This window comes from Callorhinus ursinus, unplaced genomic scaffold (genome assembly GCF_003265705.2).
Source record: "Callorhinus ursinus isolate GAN/ISIS: 27379988/994484 unplaced genomic scaffold, GSC_fseal_2.0 scaffold5, whole genome shotgun sequence".
Lineage (NCBI taxonomy): Eukaryota > Metazoa > Chordata > Mammalia > Carnivora > Otariidae > Callorhinus > Callorhinus ursinus.
The window spans coordinates 35612089-35636309 of NW_027397067.1; the positions used below are offsets into that span (position 1 = coordinate 35612089).

At 34.7% G+C, this 24221-nt stretch overlaps 1 long non-coding RNA gene across 1 annotated transcript in view; it reads right to left on the bottom strand.

Annotated features, from left to right (window-relative positions):
* Window positions 1-704: 704 nt before the first annotated feature.
* LOC141372742 (uncharacterized) overlaps window positions 705-24221 on the bottom strand; it is a 202984-nt gene continuing 179467 nt past the window's right edge. The window contains exon 3 of the long non-coding RNA XR_012378145.1: window positions 705-1091. This is a non-coding gene — a long non-coding RNA (uncharacterized lncRNA). The remainder of the gene's footprint in view (window positions 1092-24221) is intronic.

Here is a 24221-nt window from a genome sequence, read left to right on the forward strand (position 1 = left end):
ATTGTTCAAATAAAATTTTCATGTTTTTATTAGGTAAAAAGAGCTATAAATTCAATGCATATTTTATTAACCTCTAAATCTTGACTCTAAAGTGGACATAACACATACTTCCAGGATTATTGTAAAAATTCATCGAAAGAGTTGTATTCAATGAATATGAGTTATGTGTGTTAAAAAAATAGCTTGAGAAGATCACATAATTCTGACAATAATGATAATTCTGCAAAATGATGAGTGGGAGTATGCAAATGTATAAAATATTGGACAGATAATCTATTAAATAAGGCAAAATACATCTATTAAGAAATAATGTGTCTGCCAAGGGTAAAAAGAAATATAATCGTGCTTAACATAATAGAATTAGAGAAGGAGGCTAGGGAAGTTTGGAAGAAAAAACACAAAAATAAATATGGGAAATAGAAAAGAAAATGGTAAAAGAATGTAGATGTGAATAGTAGGTGATTAGTAAATATTAATTTACATTAACAGATGATTTTAAAAGATTTGCTAAGTGACTGCATGACTACCAAAATGCAAGATTCTGTTGATGTTATGTCTCAATGGGAAAAGAAACAATCAAAAGGCAACTTAAATGTTTATTATTTGAGGATGAAAGTCTTCCCAGCTTTCAGCCATTGTGAGATCTCTATTTTTAAACCTTTTCTTCTGTTCTTAAAATCTTTGGGTTGATATTATTCCTCCATTTGGATTTCTTAAAATAAATAAAACAATCACAAAAAGCCAACCTAAAAACAAGAGATTTATCAGAGTGATCAGAATAGGATATTGTTACATTAGGTACACAATGTGTTATTGTAATCAAGGTGTTCTAGTTATCCCTACATATCTAAATTTTGCCACTGCTGAATAATTACTGAGGTCTATATATGTCTCATACTCCATGTGGTGGGCAATCAATTGAGGTGTTATCTTTGCTGGCTGCAGAACTGGATCTCAATTCTCTCTTCATCGTTGATTCAGAAAGTATTCTTCTGAAGTCCATATATCAGCAGCATTTGTTTGAAGAGAACCAGGCCCACTATTCATGCACAAGGTGATTTAAGCATGTGATCTGGTTGATCTGTTAATCACTAACAAACAAGAAGAGGGAAGTGAAGTCATTTTTGGCTGGACAGCAGGTCACAGAATACCTAAAATTTTTTGGCTATGTGGCCTTAATCTGCTACACAGTAGCCCTGGAAATATCCAGTGAGTAGAGGAATTGTATTTGATCTGTGCCATTCCCTTTGATAGATAACATAAGAGCAAACTGGTCTGAGGCATCAAAAATTTCATACTGAAATGACCTACATCTTAAGGGAGAGAGCCCAATGCAGTGATCTAGGGGAAAGCTCAGAAAAGGCAGGGTGGTAGGGGGATGCTAAAGTGCGAAAAAGGGTAAAACAAGTAGAAATAAGCTTTGAAACAAATATTTCTTACCATTAGAGCCTTAATTAACAATAAACTATTGTCTAATTTTCTCCACTTTAATTTTATGAAGGAGAAAGAAGAAACAGTTGAAAAGCAGGTTTTAAATTCCTAGTAGCTATTAAGAATAGTGGAAGACAGTGCTGAACTGAAGGAAAACTCTTCTGTAACTTATGTGTAACATATTGTAAATTAGCAAATTTCTCTAATCCTCAATTTATTCCATTGTAAAGTAGGGATAGTAATACATAGGCTTTATAGGAGTGCTGTTGGATCAAGTGGATTACTAGTGTAAAGAACTTAGAACAGTGCCTGGCACTTACTAAGTACTCAATAAATATTTCCTATTATTATTTTTTATTTGCTCATATATCCAATTCATCATTTATTCAATACATATAATGGCATGCTCTACCAGTGCACCAAATACTTTTGTCTTAGGATAGGTTTCCTAGAAAATAGACCGATGAAATTTTGCATGCAAGAAGTATATTGGGCAGCGCACTAAAGTATTAAATTATGTGGGAATAAAAGAAGTATATTGGTAAGAGGGAGCCCAAATATATTATTGCCTGCCTAAAGTATATAACAGGATCATGCACTTGATCCTAATGATCATAGTCAATTACCTCCCATTGGATAGTAACTCCATTTCTTTCCTGCTGGTCTCTCTACACAAGGTAGCTGAAGTGACCAAAAGCTGCCACAGCTTGAAGTTTAGTAGAACGCTTGCTGTGTTCCCTGGTGGAATGTGTTCTCTCTGTGAGGATAAGGAACTCTAAACCCAAAGAGCCCAGAGTTTCAGGCATAGGGAGCCAAAGTTCCCCAATTAGGTAACTGTTAATAATGAAGTGGGGCCATTCCTATTTCCAACTCTTGGTTGTCAGATTTATGTTATTATCCCCATGGTGAAACCACATGAAATAACATCTATTAATTCACAGAGGATGGTGCCCCATCCACACTGAGTGTCATCTCGAAGCCAAAGCCCCTCCTATGCCTTCAAATGGGCTGTGCCATTTATCCATCTGCATGGCACTTTCTGAGTGGTGGGGTTTGTAAGGGAACCAAATAATCTCTTGGTCATATACCCACTGCCGTGCCTCTGTTGCTAAGTGGAACCCATGGTCTGAACTGATATTGAATGGAACACTGGGTCAGCAAGTCGAATGCTCTGGAAAGTAGTTCAAATACTCTGTAGCCCATGGTCCTGGAACAAGCTGACAATTTGTAGGCAAGAAAGGCAAAATTATATGCAAAAATATGTGGCATTACAGTCAAAACGAGCCTCTGCCCTTTCCATGGAAGAAAGGCCCAATGTAAGTGCTTAGTATCTTTCAGGAATTGTGCCATCTTAAAGAATCAGCATAGGTTTCTTCTACTGGTAGTTGGACTTTCAGCTGTGAGAGCCTTGGAGTGGGAACTCATAAAATTGATCCTATGAATAACCTCTATCATTTCCACCATAGCTACTCCATTAATGTGACCATTTGCCACGTGCATTTGGCTCATATCAACTAGCAAAATCGTTCTATCGATTTGGTTGTTCAGTACATCTCCATGGAATATGCTATTTGGTGGGTAGTAACATGTGAAGCATACATCTTCACACTTCATGACCAAACCCATATGTTCATCTACATATTTCTTCTCTGGAACTCTTTATCCCTAGACTTCCAATATTTTTCCTTCCAGGCCTCTGAACAACCAGCCAAGTCATTAGTCACCACTTATGAAACTATATATTCTTACTTCCAGCCAATTCTCTTTCCACACCAAGTAGATGATGAAATATGCTTCCTGAAGTTCTACCTATTGAGAAGATTTTCCTTCACCACTGTCCTTGAGTCCCTCCTGTGGGGTTCTAGTGGAGCTGCAATCTATTTTTGGCCTATACACATATACTGAGTTGAATCTTTGTGAACCAGGATCTGAATTTTCTTTTTCTGTTGGCGAATCATAAGAAAACCCCCATGCAGCCATAGGTATAAGCTGAGGGGGAGGTGTCAGTTCTGAGAATTCAGGCCAACTCAGCTTACCTGTGCCCTCTGACCTTGCTCATTCCCAGTATATATGTACCAATTACATCTTCCCTCTGTTGCTATTGGGCCTGCCTGACCTTAGGACTTGGTGGTTATAAAGGAACCTAGTGCATGATTGCACTTGATGTCCTGTGCTTAGGTGCTTCACTTCTATGAGACCCAGTGGCATATCAGAATCCGTTTCATATTGCCTTCCTGATATAAACTCAAATCATTTTATTTGCTGCTTGTGTATATTGCTGAACTTTACATTTAGGTTTGTGGAAATTAGCCTACAATTTTCTTTTTGTAAAGCTTTGTCAAGTTTTAAGATTAAAGTTATGCTTCCTTACATTCTCTTAAGGAATTTGTATCAATTTCTTAAGTATTTGGCAGAATTTTGTTGCTGATAATATCTGTTCCAGGAGTTGGCATTCTGGACAGAGTTTCCATTACAGTTTTAATTTATTCAATTGCATAGGACTAATCAGGCTTTCTACTTATTTTTTAGTCACTTTAATAAGTTATATCTTTCGGGCACCTGGGTGGCTCAGTTGGTTAAGCGACTGCCTTCGGCTCAGGTCATGATCCTGGAGTCCCGGGATCGAGTCCCACATCAGGCTCCCTGCTCTGCGGGGAGTCTGCTTCTCCCTCTGACCCTCTTCCCTCTCATGCTATCTCTCATTCTCTCTCTCTCAAATAAATAATAAAATAAAATCTTTAAAAAAAAATAAGTTATATCTTTCCAGGAATTTGTCTCTTCCTCAAAATTTTCATTTATTTTCAGAAGTTCTTTAAAATTTCCTCAACGGTTTGTATAATGTCTATAGAATTTTAATGATAGTCATTTGACATTGTTGATGTCAATTACTGTATTTGTGTCATCTTTTTAAACTAGAGTCTCCAGAGTTTTATCAATATCAATTAGTTTAAAAAACAAAACAAAACAAAAAACTTTGTTGACTTTTTTCCTTTGTGTTGTTTTCCTTTTCACTAATTTTTTGCTGATCTTTGTTATTTGTTTCCTTCTAATTTCTATGGGTGTAATTTGCTGGTATTATTGGAGGTTCTTAAGGTGAATACTTAGCTCATTGATTTTTTTTTAAAGATTTTATTTATTTATTTGACAGAGAGAAACATAGTGAGAGAGGGAACACAAGCAGGGGGAGTGGGAGAGGGGAGAAGCAGGCTTCCTGCTGAGCCGAAAGCCTGATGCGGGGCTCGATCCCAGGATCCTGTGATCATGATCTGAGCCGAAGGCAGCAGCTTAACGACTGAGCCACGCAGGCACCCCAAGCTCATTGATTTTCAATACTTCTTTTTCCCTGATATATGCACTTAGGATATAAATTTCCCAGTAAATGGACCTATCATTTATCTCAAAAGCTTGATATTTTTTAAAGATTTTATTATTTATTTGAGAGAGAGAGAAAACACAAGCAGAGGTGAGGGGTGGGGAAGGGGCGGAGAGAGAGGGAGAAGCAGACTCCTGGCTGAGCAGGGAGACTGATGCTCGTTCGATGCCAGGACCCTGACACCAGGGCCTGAGCTTTGCAAAGGCAGATGCTTAACTGATTGAACCCAGGCTCCCCAAAAGTTTGATATTTTTATAAATTACTATTTAGTTCAAAGTATATTTTAAATTTTTATCATTACTTCTTTGGCTTTAAAAGAGTTTTGCTGCAGGCAAATTCTCTACTTTTGTTTGCCTGAAAATGTCATTTATCAATTATTTTTTAAGGATACTTTCCTAGATATAGAATTCTAGGTTAGCAGTTTTATTTGTAGTACCTAAAAAATATTTCATTTTGTCAGCCTAATTGCTGCTCATTATAAGTAATCTGTCTTCTTTTTTATAGATGTTTTAAAGATGTCCTTTTGTCTTTTTTTATTTCAAGTTTTTATTTAAATTCTAGTTAGTTAACATATATGGTAAAATGGTTTCAGGCATAGGATTTAGTGATTCATCACTTACATTTAACACCCAGTGTTCATCACAAGTGCCCTCCTTAATACCCATCACACATGGTGGCCTATCCCTCACCCACCTCCCTCTATCAGCCCTCAGTTTGTTCTCTATAGTTAAGAGTCTCTTATGATTTGCTTCCCTCTCTCTTTTTTCCCTTTCCTTAGGTTCATCTGTTTTGTTTCGTAGATTCCACATATGTGTGAAATCACATGGTATTTGTCTTTCTCTAGCTGATTTTGCGTAGCATAATACAATCTAGTTCCATCCATGTTGTTGCAAATGGCAAGATTTCATTCTTTTTGATGGCTGAGTCATATTCCATTGCATATACATAACATGTCTTCATTATCCATTCATCAGTCAATGGACACTTTGGCTCTTTCCATAATTTGGCTATTCTTAATAATGGTGCTGTAAACACTGTGGTGCATATGCCCCTTCAAATCAGTATTTTTGTATCCTTTGGGTAAATACCTAGTAGTGCAATTGCTGGATTGGAGGGTAGTTCTGTTTTTAACTTTCTGGGGAACCTTCATACTGTTTTCCAGAGTGGCTGCACCAGTTTGCATTCCCACCAACAGTGTAAGAGGGTTCCCCTTTCTCTGCATCCTTGCCAACATCTGTTGTTTCCTGTGTTGTTAATTTTAGCCATTCTGACACATGTGAGGTGGTGTCTCATTGTGGTTTTGATTTGTATTTCCCTGATGATGAATGATGTTGAACATTTTTTCATGTGTCTGTTAGCCATCTGGATGTCTTTGGAAAAATGTCTGTTCATGTCTTCTGCTCATTTCTTAACTGGATTATTTATTTTGGGGGTATTGAGTTTGGTAAATTCTTTATAGACTTTGGATACTAACCCTTTATTGGAAATGTCATTTGCAAATATCTTCTCCCATTTCATAGGTTACCTTTTAGTTTTGTTTCTTTTGCTATACGAAAGCTTTTATCTTGATGAAGTCCCAATAGTTCATTTTTGCTTTTGTTTCCCTTGCCCCTGGGGACGTGTCTGGTAAGAAGTTGCTAAAGCTGAGGTTAAAGAGGTTGCAGCCTATATTTCCTCTAGGATTTTGATGGATTCCTGCCTCACATTTCATCCATTTTGAGTCTATTTTTGTGTATGGTGTAAGAGAGTGGCCCAGTTTCATTTTTCTGCATGTTACTGTCCAGTTTTCCCAACACCATTTGATGAAGAGACTTTTTTTTTTTCCCATTGGATATTCTTTCCTGCTCTGTTGAAGACTAGTTGACTATATAGTTGTGGGTTCATTTCTGGGCGTTCTATTCTGTTCCCATTGATCTATGTGTCTATTTTTGTGCCAATACCATACTGTCTTGATGACTACAGCTTTGCAATATAGCTTGAGGTCTAGAATTGTCTTTTTTTTTTTTAACAGTTTTGTCATTATGCCTGAAGTGTGTGGTTTTATTTTGTTTGAAATCATGTCTGAGATTTCATAGAGACTTTAAATCTGTGGCTGGCTAGCTCTCTTCAGTTTTGGAAAATTCCCAACTCTATTCTCTTCAAATATTTCTGTATTCTCTTTTCTCCTCTTGGGACTCCAGTTTGACATACATTAAAACTTGTCACCAAATCCCTATTTCACCTTTGCTTTGTCCTGTATTTTTGTCCTGTATCTCTTTGTAAATCTAGATATTTCATTTTGTCTTATCTTCTAATGATCTTTTCATCTAAGTTTAGTTTACTGTTAGGACCATCCACATAGTTCTGGAATAGCCATTTTATTCTTTTTTTATAGTTTCTAGTTCTCTGTTTCAATTCTCAATCTTTTACTTCCTTAGCATATACAATATAATTATTTAAGGTCTTTATCTGATAACCTTTATTATCTGGATCTTTTTGATCTTCTTTCATCGTCTTTTGGCTCTCATTTCTAAGTTCCCTCTCCCATTCTCTCTCTTCCTACTCCTTTTCTTCCCTCTCTTTCTGTCTTCTATCCTTCCTTCTTCTCTCCCTTTCTGTCTCCCTTTTCCCTCCCTCTCTCTCATCTCTGTCTCTGTGACTTTGTCTTTCTACTCTTGTGACTGGTTATTTTTGTAATGAGAGAATATTTAAATTTTACTCTTGCCAGATGCAATGGCTATTAGCAATCTGGGATCATGTTAGTCCAGTGTCAGGGATTCAGAATGTATAACACTAAATTTCATTAGACCAATTAATTTTTCTTATTTATTTTTACTCCGAGAATGATACCAACCCCCCAAATGAGGATTTCATAAGGGTTCTCTTTATTTGCAAGGCCAGGACTCCAAGTATTGCCCCTTTAAATATAAGAGGCTGACAATAGCTCTACTTAGCTTATTAGTCCTCATTCAATGATTCCAGAATCAATAAAGAAAATGTAGTTCTAGATAGCTAGATCACCTCCTTAAGCCTTTCTTTTCTGAGATCTTGACCCTGTAGATCATAGCCAGAATTGTTAGCATTCTAGTTTCTTCAAGCAGTCTTCTTTTTATTTTGTACAATCAACCTCTCAGTAGGACAGTTTCTCTGACTTTTCCATTCTTTTATCAGAAATGGAAATCCAATGGAAATTGATCACCCAGATCATATCAAAATATTTTGAGTGGGTATATGTGTGCATGAATAGAGCAGGATCAGAAACTGTGTTTGTATATGTATAGTATGAAAAACATAATAATATGGTTTCATTTGCTTTTATCTCACTCCTATCCCACAGCTCAATCATTAAGCACATACTTTGATAGGGAACTGAAAAACAAGGTATCTCTCTATTCCCACTTTGTATCACTATGCAAATGACACTTTAACTGATTGTCTGCCTTATATTTTTGCTAAGAAAATGTTCCATGAATATTATGACTTCAAACTTTTTTCACTTGCATCTCTAGATCTTTCATGTGTTTACTTCTAAACTTTGTCATAACACCTTTCAACTGTGTCAAAATCAGCACAATGATGTTAAATGACTAACCAAATAGCTTTGAGTGGGAGATATTTTTAATTCAATCTTTCCTTAAAATGGACTCATTTTTTCTTGCCATTTTTCTTTGTTATTAAAATTGTGCCCCCAATCCAAGAACTTGATGGTGGATGAGACTTTTATGGCATTTGAAGAAATAAATATTTACTGAGTACCTACTATGTGTTAGTAAATGAATATGTGGGGAGCAAACAAAACATATATGGTACCTGCCCTAGGCTAAGACTAGTTGTAGACATTCCACCAGAAAAATAATTATATATTTTAATTTAGCATCAATAATGCAATGGGGAACATCTTACTGGAGATTAATTTTATAACAATGAGAAATTAGAAGAAGTTCTACCATGTAAGCGTTTTGTTTTAAAATTATATCAGAGAGGGGAGCCTGACAGGCTCAGTTGGTAGAACATGCAACTCTTGATTTCATGGTCGTGAGTTCAAATGCCACCTTGGGTGTGGAGCCTGTTTAATTAAAAAAGATAGATCAGAGCAAAAATATAGGTAGTATTTCCATATATCCTATTTAATATCAAAATAATTATTACATAAAATAAAATGAAGTCAATTTATTTTAAAGATTTAAGAATGTTTCCTGATGTGTGTGTGTGTGTGTGTGTTTTCAACAAAATTTCTTCAAACCTTCTTATCTACCTCAGTGCCTCAGACTTATGCTGCATGGGAATGGCTTTAAAATTATTCCTTCAAGGGCGCCTGGGTGGCTCAGTTGGTTAAGCGACTGCCTTCGGCTCAGGTCATGATCCTGGAGTCCCGGGATCGAGTCCCACGTCGGGCTCCCTGCTCGGCGGGGAGTCTGCTGCTCCCTCTGACCCTCTTCCCTCTCATGCTCTCTGTCTCTCATTCTCTCTCTCTCAAATAAATAAATAAAATCTTTAAAAAAAATAAAATAAAATAAAATTATTCCTTCAAAAGAGCTGCTGAAAATGGTCTACTCTAGATATCAGGTTCATTCAATTAATGCTCACTTATTGAATGGTTACTGCTATGTGTTAGCCATTATGCTAAGCAAGGAAAGTCAATGCTATTATTACTTAAACTCCTCTGGAGTTTTATAATTGCATAGACCTAAGAACACTTTAAGAGGAATGTATGAGTACATGTAGGAAATCCCCTAAGGATTCTCAGAATTAAATAGAGACTAGTACTAATGGGCTTGTATGACCTACAACACTAGATGAATGCCCAAATAAGAGACTCATTATGAAAGAAATACATACTTGTGGGATGTTAGTCTGGAATCAGTATTTTTAGAAATAAAAAACAAGGAAAGAATGAGAATGACTTTCTGACAGAAGAAGTTATCAGGAATCATTAAGCCTGAATATGGGAAGAGGAGAAAAGTAAATAAAATAATTTGTACTCTTGTGAACTCAAGAAATGAGAAACACAGTAGCCCCACATTTCTATCACATCTTATATTTTCATACAATCTTCTTGAAGACAGAGCTTGAATTTTCTCTGTTTGGTGTGAAATTGTAAGTCCAAATTTTAATACATATATATACACATATATATATTCATATATATCTTACATATATATGATAGGGAAAATTTCTTTGTATATATTTGAGTGTGTAGGAATAACCTCTCAGAAATGGTGCATTTCCAGGAAAGGCTCAGTGCCAAGAAAAGAAAGACCTAGTGGTTTGGGGGCAGCTGGTTATATTTATCAAGCTCGGAGTTCCTCTTGTGTGGTGGCTTTGCCTGAGTTTTTAGTTGTGTGGTTAGCTAATAATATGAAAACAGAATAAAATGGGAGAGCCAAAAAATGTTCAATTCTATAGCCAACAAATGTTATATTTATGCCAAAAGATACGGCTTTTTTTACATCATACATTATAAAAGTATGATATCATTTAAAATAAACAGCATGGAAAAAATAAAATGCCTAATAACATATTTTGCTGACACATACAAGGAATATTTTTTACTAAAAGCAGCTTGTGCTTTAAAAAAAAAAAAGAATAAGCCATTCATTATTTTTAATCACTAAAAATCAGTCACAGAAAGAAACAATTGGTTTTCTGTCTACATATGCATTTTCTATTATAACCATGAAACCTGTTTTTTTCCACTGGCAGTTTGATCTCACTCAATGCCTGCAAAATGCCTCAGAATTGTTTTTATGAGTTATTTCCGACAAAGCTTGAATGTGTCTGAGGGTGGATGCATGTGATGAATGAATGGTCAAATGGGAGGTATAGGCAAGAGAGAAGAGGCAGATTCTGAAAACTTGGTCTTTATTTTAATCAATAGATTTGATTTCATAAAAGTTACACTGTAATAAGTCAAGTGTTATCATGCAAAATTGATGATTCGTGGCCACTTTTTTTCTTCCAACACTTCACATTTGTGTTGGGGTGCCCCGGATGTTCTTTGTGGGTACTTAAAACCTTTACAACCTATGATTTCCTCGGTATTAAGGGCTAAATGTCTGTAATATTTCTGAGAATCTTTGCTTCCAACATTGCATGTATAGTTTAGGTTGCACCAATAGGATGCATTCACAGGAGGTGCAGAAGATCGAAAGAAGCAGAAACTACTTGCCTCTTTCTAAGGCAGTAGGCTAACAGTGCAAAATCTGTGAAGCATCAAATCTCTGAGCATTAAATCTGAAGTTGATGGCAGACCTTCTGACCTTACAACTTTGAATTCTCCAGTCTTTACAATCATTTTATAACTATCTAATTGCTTAGATAATATCCCTTCCTTTGTTAAAATCACACATAATTTCTGTATTACAAATTGAACTAAGAGTGATAGATGTGGCTATAATTTTATATAAAATTAAGAGAAGTCATTTCAGTGTAGAAAGTAAAAAATCCTTTGACCTGGAGTATGGAATTCATTTATGAATTAAGGTCCAGTTGACAGTTGAAAAGCCACAGATAATTTTAACATATTAAAAACATTTTATTCATTACAACAAAAATATATAATCAGTTTCTTTATACCAGTTCCTGATTTTGTGCCATATGAAGAAGGCATCATCACTAAAATATGCAATGGGTTCTCAAAGTTAGTTTTTATTTTTAAAATAAAGTAAAACTAAAATATACTTTAGCATTAAAACATCTTATGCCTTCTTAATGTTATCTGTTTTGTTTTTGAATAAATAACTAAGAGCAAATAATTATAATATATTCAGTAATAGTGAATACAAAGTTTGGTTCTAACATCTTTGCACTTTCTGGCATTTAACTAATATACAAACCGACTATGTTATGCCAGAACAAGTTACTTGCATCATTAATATAAATAGAATAGCTTTACCTCAAATGGATGTGGAACATGTGAAAAGAATAAAGAATATTAAATGAAGAATAGAATACATTTAGAATACAAATAACAAGTGTTCCTGTACAATAAGGCAACGATCTAGGGAATATAAATGCACTTACTAAGTTACTTACCTCATGTCAGAAGAACAATTACATATAAAAACTTCTAATATATTGCTATATTTATAAAAGAAAATATGTAAAAGTCATCTCCCCCAAAGGGGAGAAGTTAGAGTTCATGATCAGTGGAATGGCAGATCTAGAGACAAAAGAAAGAATTTTAAATTTGGGAGCAATTTTTAAATGGCATCTATCTTAACTCAGACTGTGACAACAAAATACCATAGACTGGGAGGCTTAAGCAACACACATCATTTTCTGACAGTTTTGGAGGCTACGGAATCCAAGATCAAGGTGCCAGCAGTTTTCTTGGTGAGGACGCTTCTCCTGATTTATAGATGGTCTCCTTCTCTGTACATCATGTTTGTAGAGAGAGGAAAACTCTTGCTCTTCCTTTTTCTTCCTTTTTTTTTTTTTTTTTTTTTTTTGTAGAGAGAAAGAGCATGAGCAGGGAGGGGCTGAGAGAGAGAGAGAGAATGTTAAGCAGGCTCCATGCCCAGCATGGAGATCATGACCTGAGCCAAAATTAGGAATCAGACCCTTAACCGGCTGAGCCACTCAGGCGCCCCTTGTCTCTTCCTTTTCTGTAAAGACATGAACCCCATCATGGAGGCCCCACCTCCTCTAAACTGAATAACTTTGGAAAGGCCTCACCTCCAAATACCATCATATTGGGAGTTAGGGCTTCAAGGTATGAATTTTAGGGAAACACAAACATTAGTTCATAACACCACCTCTATAAAATGGTTAGTAGGAGCAGCACTCTTAGTACTATAATATGTGCATCAGAATGTATATTTACAAATAAATGATGCTATATCAAAGTGTTCTCAGTGATTATGTAATATGAAAAGGCTGTTAAAGAATACAAACATATAACTATAGAGAACAAACAGCCGCTAGATGGGGGGATGGGTGAAATAGATGAAGGGAATTAGAAGTGCACTTGTCTTGATGAGCACTGAGTAATGTATGGAACTGCTGGATCACTATATTGTACACTTGAAACTAATATAATACTGTGTGTTAACTACACTGGAATTAAAATAAAAAAAATTTTAAAAAGAATACAAACATATATTTAATGCATGCCCAAACAGCTGAAAAATCTTATAAAGTCTTTGTAAAAATCCTGTAAAGTCTTAATCTTTTATGAATCTTAAAAAGACAGTATTTGAAAATAAGCCATTGATAATAAAGCAATTTCAGAAAATCTTTAGGAAGTGGGGCCAGTTACAATGTCACCAATTAGTAATACTCCAATCACATTGCATCTCTCCTCCATCCGATTATCTAGACATCTGTTACACCATAAGATAAGTAAGTTGTACAATAAAAGAACAAAACAAGTTTTGGTAGTCTTCTAGATAATGTTTCATTTCTGTTGTTTGATAAGGGAACTAGGCATTATTTTCTATATCTTCTTTCATTTGCCTTTATTTCATTGTCCTTTCACTTTTGAATACATGTAGGAATGATTAAATATGTATATTTAAATGTTTGTTTTCAGAATATTTATTTCTGTCTGCTCTAATATTTTGCCGTTTTTTTCCTTTGGATGATATTCCTTTGGTAGGAGATATCACATATTTGAATATGTTTTTTCTTGGTAAAATGTGCTGACAATTTGTTTTCCACTGTATGACTTGTGTTTTCACTCTCTTTATGGTATCTTTGAAGAAATGTTAATGTATTAATATTTTTAAGTACTTGTTACAACTCATTTATGAAATCTTTCCCAATTCTGAAATCATAAAAATATTTCCCTATATTATAAAGATTTACAGCTTTGCTTTTCATATGTTGGTAAATCTGAAGATTATTTAAGGTTAAATAGATAATAAATATAGCATCTACTTATTGATATTTTTACTTTCCAATTGTTATACATTTTGAATTCCTGAGATAGAACCAATTTTTGCCATAATACCGCTATTTATGTGGCATTATGGTAGGCCACTAATCCAATGGTAGTATCCTTATAAAAGAAGAAATTTGGAGACAGACACACATGAATAGGGAGAATGCCATGTGCAGATGAAGGCAGAGATCCAGGTGATGAATGTACAAGTCAAGGACCACCAAAGATTCCCAGCAAACAACCGGAAGCATAGAGAGAGGCATAAATAAGTTCTTCACAGCCCTCGGAAGAAACTTGCCCTACTCCACCTGTGGAAAAATCAGTTGTCACTCTAGCAGCTGGTCATTCGAAGAGACTTTCTTTTTCCTCAGAGATCTTAAGAGATTTTCTTTTTGTCTTCCTGTATGAAGTTTCACTACAAAATGTTTAGGTTTGGATTTCTTCTTACATAACTAAGTTGATGTTTGTTGGTCTTCTTGAATTTGTAGAGTGGAGATTTTCATCAATTCTGGAAAATTCTCAGCCACTATCTCTTCAAATATTTCCTTTGAACCATTACTCTTCTTCTAGAGCTTCAATTAAGGATATAGTGGTCCTTTTTACCCCATCTATTTCATCTTAAATATACCCTGCATTTTACATTTTTTCCTCACGCTGAATACTGGGTTATTTATTTAAATTTATTTAATTCAATCATATATTAATTTAGCTGTTTCTTACCTGCCTTTATACCTGCCCATTGAGTTTTTACTGTTTATTTTTTTTATTTTAGAAGTTACATCTCATTCTTTTTCAGGTTTGCTGTGCTACTTTTTTTTGTAGTTCCTATTTCCTATTGGTATTTTAAAATGTATTCTTTATTTCTTTAAACATATAAAATGAAGTTATTTTGTAGTCTGTGCCTGATTCCAGTATATGAAGTCTTTGCTGGTCTATTTATATCGTCTCTGATTTCTACTACTTATAAATTATTATATGTTTGCTTGTGTTTTCAGTTATTTTCACCAGCCAGTGAGTGACATGTATGATTAGTTTTAGAATTTAATTGATAGCTGGGATGAAGATTCCTTCCTCAAGAGAGGATTTGTGTTGTTTTCTTCCAGGAAAGCTTTAAGACAAGTATCATGAACAATCTAGAGATTTCAAATTGTGAAAACTGGTCCATTTCTTACTCATCCTTGGGGTGCTGGATTTTGGAGACAAACTTATTGTCGGAGCATTTCCTGTTTTGCCACTTACTTTTTGTGAATACTTGGTTTTGATATTTTGATCCCCTCACTTTGGGAGTTTGTAAAAATAAAAATTCAAAATGTCCAGATCAGCTAATATGTTACAGGAAGAGTAGTTTTTCTCCTTATATTTATATCTGGGATTCCCATTTCTACCCCACGACTGGCTTGATGAATTTTTACAAATGTCTGTGACCATCTAGAGGCTTTTAAAAGGTTTAAAAAAAAAAGTGTACTTTTTTTTAAAGGCTTATTGGTGACTAATTTAATCTATTACAAGAAATGAAAATTTCCCCATTTATTTGTTTTTTAAAGATTTTATTTATTTATTTGAGAGACAGAGTGAGCAAGAGAGAGAGAGAGAGAGAGAGAGAGAGAGAGAGCACAAGTCAGAGGAGGGGCGGAGGGACAGGGAGGAGCAGACTCCCGCTTGAGCCTGATGTGGGACTCGACCCCAGGACCCTGGGATCATGACCTGAGCTGAAGGCAGACGTTCAACCGACTGAGCCACCCAGGCACCCTCCCCATTTACCTTTTTAATAATGCAGTTTAAGTTTTTAAGGAAGGAGTTAGGCACATTTTTACAACTGGGATACTCGGCATAAGTATTAAGGATTAATGTGCTTTGTAATAGACATCTATAACAAGTAGACGTGACCATTTGATGATTAATTTTACAATGGAAAAAATTCTTTGTCTTATATATTTCATACTTATGTTTTTTATAGTACTTCTCATTCTGTAATGTAATTATTTGCTTGCATGACACAGAAGGCACTGTAGCCCTAAGGGCAGACCTATGACTTTTCTTATATATACAGTAGCATAGTGGTATGTGCACACACCTGGAGCGAGATACTCAGTGACAACAACTCTCCAAGCCTCAGTTTTCTTATTTGTAAAATGAGGATACAGTTTATCGTATATCAAACTATGTTGAGGATTAATTGAGCTAATACAAGTGAAGCAATGAAAAGTTACCCATCACCTAATAAATATTAATCATTATTATTTTAAATATCTGTCCCAGCAAAAAACACTGTACTTTTGGCAAAACATTCAGTAAGTACTTGATTAATGACAGATCAGCCATAGTTATTCTGAGACTGCCAAGTAATTGCATGGTGAAACCCTTCACGCACTTTCTGGGTAACAGAAATTTATCACTGAAAATTAAAACAGTCCCCCCAAAATAATATTGAAAGCAATGAATTTCATTTTTAAAGTTGCCCAACTACCAAACAAGGTAGAATTTAAATCAAAGCTAAAGAACATATTAAAAGCCAGTGACACTGATACAAGTTTTCTTAAATTACTTATGCATGTAATGGATGACATACTTTTTGGATTGTATTAAAAGAGCTCATTAAAATGTGTCTCAGCTCTCTTGTGCACATTACAACAGGATTCTCACAATGCCAGGAAATCTGTTATATTTAAGATTGTGCAGAAAGTTTTGATTTCATGTAGTTAAAGCCCACATCTGATAAGTAGAATTAATTTCAGGTAATATCATCCAAAAACTTGTAAGTGGTCATTTTGTAATTTCCTTAACCTCGTACAGATATGTCTCAGAGAAAACAAAGAGAAGGCCTTTTCAGCACAATTCACTCCTATGCATTTGTCCCATATTAAGCACAAGCTGTTCTTTTATCTAGTCTTTTTTTTTTTGCCAAATATAACATTTTAAATAAAAGTATATAAAGGAAAATAACGATCACTCCTGAACAAGCACCCAGAGGGAAATCTCACCAATGCTTACATTTTGGCAGATAGAGGTAAAGTAAGAAGACAGAGACCCTTTGACATTTCTATTCTGTTTTATAAAAGTATTCCAAATTGATAACACATTTTAACTGTGCTCAAATATAATCTTGGTTGCAATTTTTATCTCACTTAACATTATATTCCCAAAAAGGGAATATGTAAACTTTATTTCTAAATCATATACTTTAACATGAAACTCTTTTGTTCCAATAGAATCTTACTTAAACGTATATTAAGTAACCCAAAATGTAGTTCACTATTATTTATTTGAAATAGACATTCATTTTTTATGGTAGGGTGATACTTTCTTATTTTCTAAATTTTTCTAAGGATTTTGTCATATGATTATTTTTTCTTTTCTTTTCATTTAAATTCAATTAGCCAACAGGTCATATATTATTATATAGTTGTTGTGATAGCTTTTGTTAATACATTGCTTAATTTAAATCTCCATTGGGTTGATTTTGGGACAAATTCTCTTTGTTCATGATAGCTTATTATCTTAACGTTCAGCTAAATATAATTTATTTTTATACGGAATAGTGGTGTGTATCTTTTATTTAGGATACTGTTTTACATGCTTTTGTGTTAAGATACGGCCAACATTAAAAAATACGTATGAATATTTAAATTTCTTTTCTGTCCTTTAGAGCTTATCTAGGATTTTTAGAAGTTTCTTATAAAAGTGATGTTCATATGAGCTATCAGGTCTTCTACACATGAGTGAAAACAGAATAATTTTTTTGCAACAACAATTGAGAAAAATCTGAAAACAACTATTTAGTAACCATTGAAGAAATCATAACTAATCTTAGTTCCTTAGTCTTCTTTTATATTAGTGTCTTAAGCAAAGTAGGCATTAAGAAGCGTGAAAAGTCTGAGATTTCACTGTGTTCGTGTGCTAAGAAGTTAGGCTGCTAGAATTTTGTGGATGCTAAGACAAAAGACTCCAGGGTCAGAGACACAGGACTTTATTACTCATGGCATAGCAGGTGGAATAAGCTTCAGGTTTGCATTGGTTCCTCCTGATTCTAAAGTTCCATAGGAATAACGTGGCGCAGCCTCGAAGGTAGACACACCCAGGTAGGTGTGTACACCCAGAGGCTTATGTCACAGCTGAGGGACCCTGCCCCTGAACTTAGAATAAGTCCAACCTGTTAAAGAGTTGCAAGCAAACATGCTCCATCTTTGCCTCGGAGGGAAACATTACCTTTATTATTCCAGCAATCCAACAAACCTGCCCTCTGCCCTCCCAGTGGGAGACAGGATCTCTACCTTCTATAGCCATTCACTATTTTAAAAACAACCTTAAAAAAACTGCCAGTTCTGTGAGTCAGAAACAGCTCAGAAGAAGCTCAGCGACGAGCAGAAACACCCATAGAGAATTACCTTCCAACAGTTGTTTCAACACTTTTTTCCAAATGTCTTGAATTTTTTCTCCAGTATATATTCTAAACTTTATTTGTACCCTTTATATCTCATTTTTATATTTACATATTTTGCTTTATCTCTTTCTATTTTCACAATTAAATTCAGTCTAATTTTGCTTGTTTGCACAAAGAACATAATCCTGGATGAAAATGCTCATCATGTTACTAAGTGTCATCTTTGAATATATCCTCTCTGAGCATGAGATATTTCTTTTTGTTTTAGCAAATATATTTTTACTACTAAAAATTACTTTGTTCTATCTTACATTATTTTTAAATTAAACAGTGGATTTAGTGCCCCTACTTTATTAACCAACAAAAATCTTAAAACCAATTTTGTGGCCCACCTACAGGAGGATTTGTGTAATTCTTTTAAAGATTTACACAGGAGTTCACATTAGTTTTAACCTTTGGTTTCTCTTTCCTTTTTCCCCAGTATGGTTGAACAGAAATAAATTAATAAGCATTGATACCTTATTTTAGTGCACAGTAACCAGATAGCACAGCGCATAAAAAATCCTCCAAGCCCTGAGCGAGGCAGTAGGGATAAAATGTTGAACCAAAATCAGGGTCCTTACCCTTGCAAAGCTTGCAAAATGATACATATTCATTATAGTATTGTTTACAACTGCAGTTTTGAAGTATTTTCTGAGATAATTTTTATTATTTATTTTTTACTGTAAGGTCCATAAGAACATTGACTATATTGTTTATTAATAATACTCCTACCCACACACTGCCAAAATGTCATTCTCTTATCCTATAACTCATCATAAAGATAGAATTTCTCACTATTATAAAACATTTAATTATTAGTTCCCCAAGTAAGGTGGCTTTGTGACCTCAGTTTCTCACAGTATACTTTACTTGGCAAGCTTTTCCATTTTTTCTAAAAGGAAGTCAGGATTTTTCTGAAGTCTTTCCTTTCTCTAATTTATTGTGACATTTTTTAAAGATTTTATTTATTTATTTGGCAGAGAGAGAGACAGCAAGAGAGGGAACACAACCAGGGGGAGTGGGAGAGGGAGAAGCAGGCTCTCCACCGAGCAGGGAGCCTGATGCGGGGCTCGATCCCAGGACCCTGGGATCATGACCTGAGCCGAAGGCAGACGCTTAACTACTGAGCCACTCAGGCGCCCTATTGATTGTGACTTTTTTTTTTTAAGCTTTTATTTATTTATTTATTTATTTATTTATTTATTTATTTGAGAGAGAGAATGAGAGCATGAGAGGGGGGAGGGTCAGAGGGAGAAGCAGGCGATGCGGGACTGGATCCCGGCACTCCGGGATCATGACCTGAGCCGAAGGCAGTCGCTTAACCAACTGAGCCACCCAGGTGCCCTGATTGTGACTTAACTCACTTAGAATATTTTTGCGTGGTAACCAGAATTGTGTTTCTCTAAAATATTATATCATTTGCCTATTTTAAAGATCTTGGTTTTCCTTTTTCCTCTAATGTATTTTATTCCAAGCATGGAGTTCAAGACCGTTCATATTAAATCCTTAAAATTTTCTGGAATCATGACACATCTTCCACAATGATTGTACATGTACACTATACTCGAGCCACTAAAGGTCACTTTTACTTTTTATTTTATTTTATTTTATTTTATTTTATTTTATTTTATTTTATTTTATTTTATTATCTTATGTTAGTCACCATACAATACATCATTAGTTTTTGATGTAGTGATCCATGATTCACTTTTACTTTTTAAACTTTATACATACTTTTCACTTCTGTATCTTTGGCCAGCATTCTATGTTGGCTCTAGTCAAAGAATTAATGGTTAGAAGAGATATCAGAGAAAGGAAATATAGCAAAATAACATAATTAAGAATTTTTAGAAAACAGATAAACTGAATGGTACAAGAAAGGATTAATTAATACACATAGATTTGTAAATAGATTGGGGAAAAAATAAACATTTAAATTCACAGAAACAGGAAGATCCAAAAAAATACTGAATTCCCTGAACTGCTCAGAAACAAAAGAACTAAAGCAATAACAAGAAAGAAAGCTTGAAACAATCTAAGCAACACTTATTAGTGTTTTAAAATAAGTTTTTCCCAAGAGCTCTTATGAAAACAGCAATTTGAAATTGGGCACAAAGCCATGAGTCTGGAAGAAAGAGTTTCTAGGTCATTACAGGAACTCACTATCAAGTTTACAGGATTGCTACTGTATAAGTTACAAGTTAGAGAAAATCCTGTAGTTTTTTGTCTTGAGAAAACCAAGAAGTGGGTGCCTTGCTATGGCTGCCCTCATATGGATATTAGTTCCAAGCAATTTAACTTAGCAAATGCTAATGCAAATCAAAAGGATATAGTTATTTTGTAATCACAATATACTAGTTAGGAATCCTTTCAGCTATGGTATACTTCTTTTTTTTTTTAAGATTTTTATTTATTTATTCATGAGAGACAGAGGGAGAGAGAGAGAAGCAGAGGGAGAAGCAGGCTCCCAAGGAGCAGGGAGCCCGATGCGGGACTCGATCCCAGGACTCTGGGATCATGACCTGAGCCAAAGGCAGACGCTCAACCATCTGAGCCACCCAGGCGCCCTATGGTATACTTCTTGAATAAGTACAACATTAAAGAATTCAGATAGGGAGAGTCAAACCTATATATTACTTCTAGGATTTAATAAAAATGGAATCATATTATTTTCAATTTCTCTTGGGAAGTATCCCCAAATGTGTTACGTTGCTCTCACTAGTAGTAACAATTAAAGCTATCTTTAATAGCTTTAAGTCATGTAAGTTGTGATGACAAGAATGCAAAATACATTTGAATCCTGAACCAATAGGCTCCCTAAGGATTGGCTAAAGCGTTCATTTTAATCATGATCTTCATGGGACAGCTAGAAAATAAAATGATAATTGATTGACAGACAGATTTGACTCAAATTCAGAACGCATTTCAAGAAGCAGCCAAAACAAAGATTCAAAAAGGATCATACTTAATTAAGTGGTGTGTACCTAGACTCTGGAGCCTAACTTAACCTAAGATCTGTTGATTAATAAGTGATCAGTAATACCTGCATAAATGTTAGCTGACTGGAAGACTCAGACCCATACTCTTAAGATTTATGAACTATTTATTTGGAGTTTGTACATTAAATGTGTAATCTTTATGGAATAAATGAGTTCATGGCTAATGATAAGCAGTGTTAACATTTATGTGCATTTTTTTCTTTTTGCATTTCACTAGAAGGAGGGTTTACAATTTTCAAAGAATAAAAGGGAGTTTTGCAGAAATGGATATTCACAGAGGTTTCCAGAATAAGTCTTCATTGCTATACTTCTTAACATGATATCCACCTCACTCTCTGATGTTTCAATATATATAACTACATAAAACCTAGCAAACCAGAAGCAAAATTAATACCCGTAGTTCTAGCAGTCTTTGCCTCACTCAATTCAATATTGTATATATTTTAAAAAGCAATCTATTTGTTTTTAAATTTTTTAAATATGACCTAATTTTGATTTTTTAAAAATGGAGCACTGTTATGCCTTCAAAATAAATTCCTCTTCACAGAAACACTGAATTAGGGATTTTCAATAAATTGGAATATTAAATTGCTTTGATGACAGAGCATACAGCTATAAAAGAATTTATATTTTACTGGAGTCTTATTCTTTGTATTCCCTCCAATAGTTCTGTTTAAACAGATGTACCACAGATGTGGAAACATCTGGCAGGTCAACACAATTCTGCCATGACCGTATTCAGGTTAAGATTGTGCATTTTTTGACATCTAATTGTTAAGCAAGGACCCTTCCCTAGAAAAAGCTTAGTACATTGCATCAAATGATATATTTCCACTTGCTTCTCCTTTCTTTATAATAAGTATTTTTACATGTGCTCCCTAGAAATATTTTGGTGCCTATGGTTACTTTTTATTTGTTTTAGAAGTGTCTATATAAATTTCACTGGCCTTTAAGTAATCACCTACTCAAGTGTGAGGAACAGTTGAATTAAAATCAATAGATTGATTTTAGTCACTTTCATTTTTTTCTTCTCCTGAGTTTTGTTGGGCCCATTCAAATTACAAGAAAATTGTCCCAATTGTACATATTAAATATACCAATCCATCAAGTTCTTGAGTCTTCTTTCTTCACTTAGATTGCACATATCAAAGAGATGAATGAAACTTCTTTCAACATTCTATATAACCATAGACGAGCCTTCATTTGGCTTCTCTTACATTAGGATAAATATATAGGACTGGGTCTACATACAATGTATGCTATGAGTGAATGTGTATGTGTGTATGTGTGTGTGTTTGTAATTTTAGAGAGTTTTAGGTAGCAGAGGGTAGAGAAAATTGAAAAATTTGAAGATTATAGATTTTGAAATTTTATTTTTGTAGTACACACTTATAAATCTAACAAAAATCTTCAACGTTTACTTTAAACTATCTGTTTTTATGAGCCAGGAAACATTTATGAGACTCAAGAAAATATTTTCTAAAGCTCAGTGCCTGAATATCTATAACATTCACCCAAATCAGAGAAAATTAGTAAGATTTACAGCACTTTGCCGAGAATGTTAGTAAATCCTGAGGGGAAAAAGCAGATTGTACCATTTCATTCAGTGTTGGGAATTTGGGTGATACATGGTGACAATAAGAGACTTTTCACTCCTGAAGAGATTGAGGCTGTGTGGCCCAAGGGATCAGCATGCACCGTGGGATGCTATAAAACCCATCTAATATTTATCAAGATGCACAATGTAATGAAAACTGCCTGAAATCATACACCATATAAACAACTCTAACCTGGGAACAGGAAGCAAAACAAGGAAACATAATCATAAGCTAGGTTCTTCTCAGTCTCATGTCTTTATGTTTATCAGCTGTTTATTTTTCTAGCTGCTTTAGGATTTCCTGTTGAGATAGATTTATATTCAAATGCATCATGAAATACAAAAAAAAAAAAAACACAAGGTTTTTGTTTGCTTGCTTGATCTCTCTCCTTCAAAACGTGTATTTTTTTTCCTGAAAAGTTCACTTTTGTGTTTAAAATCAGCCACCATGCACATTTTAATCAGGTTATAGTAATCCTAAATGTTAACTCTAGCTCAGAACCTCATGACCACCCCACACTTACTTGGAGGTTCAACGAACATAAACCATGAGTCCATAGTGTATCACCACAGGACAAAAGCACCATGAGAGAAGGTTCGAAGTTCTGAATATTCTAGTCCCCTAAAATTTTCCATCACAGATATTCATTAAAATCAGATTTTTTTCACAAAACGAGAAGATTGTTACAGTGTTGCACAAAAGAGATCCAGAAAATTCTCACAAAACAATCTGCATGGCAATCAGCCCACAATGGGCTTCTAATTCCTTCACCATAGAGGCCAAGTCTACTTCCAAGTTTCCAACCAGGATGTTTGCAATGTGCCTCCTCCTTTGACAGCTGTTAAATGCCATAATGGTTACAATAGCATATGCTGGGAGTACTCCAGATGTCTTCACACAGTGGTAGGTCTATTTCTAATAACAGACAATGAGAGAGAAAGGCTGACATAATATTTATAGGAACTTCTTAATCTCTAGTGCATTGTAAATATTTATGGTTCAAGGTGGGGAATCTGGCTGCTTACCAAATGTATTTTTTCTCCTTAGAGTTTAAGCATCAGATTATATTTAAATATTTCTATTCTCTCTCACAATCTGTTTTTATGTCTCTGTCTCAGGCCTAAATCAATCTCTCTCTCTCTCTCTCCCTCTCTTTCTCTTTTTCCACAAATATTTACTGAACACTTTTCCTCAAAGTGTATTTAACTTACCCCTGCCTATCTCTGGCAAATAAAAGAGTTTCCATCCTTTGGGCCTGTCTCTACACCAAAAATGCTCTGGACTGATTCAATTCAACATTGGCATGTTTTTTAAACTATTAAACCATATGGAAATATGTCTGATTGAATTTACTTCCTAAAGAGTAGTTTTCCACTGGACCTATTTGATTTTCACTATAACCCCTGTGTGCAGAAATGTTCCTTTGGTTTTTCCCTCCTCATGTTATGAGATGAATGAAGAGAGGACTATTTTATCCCAATTGTTGAAATTAGAAAGAACCAAGGAAAATAAAAAAATTAGTGAAAGATGCTGA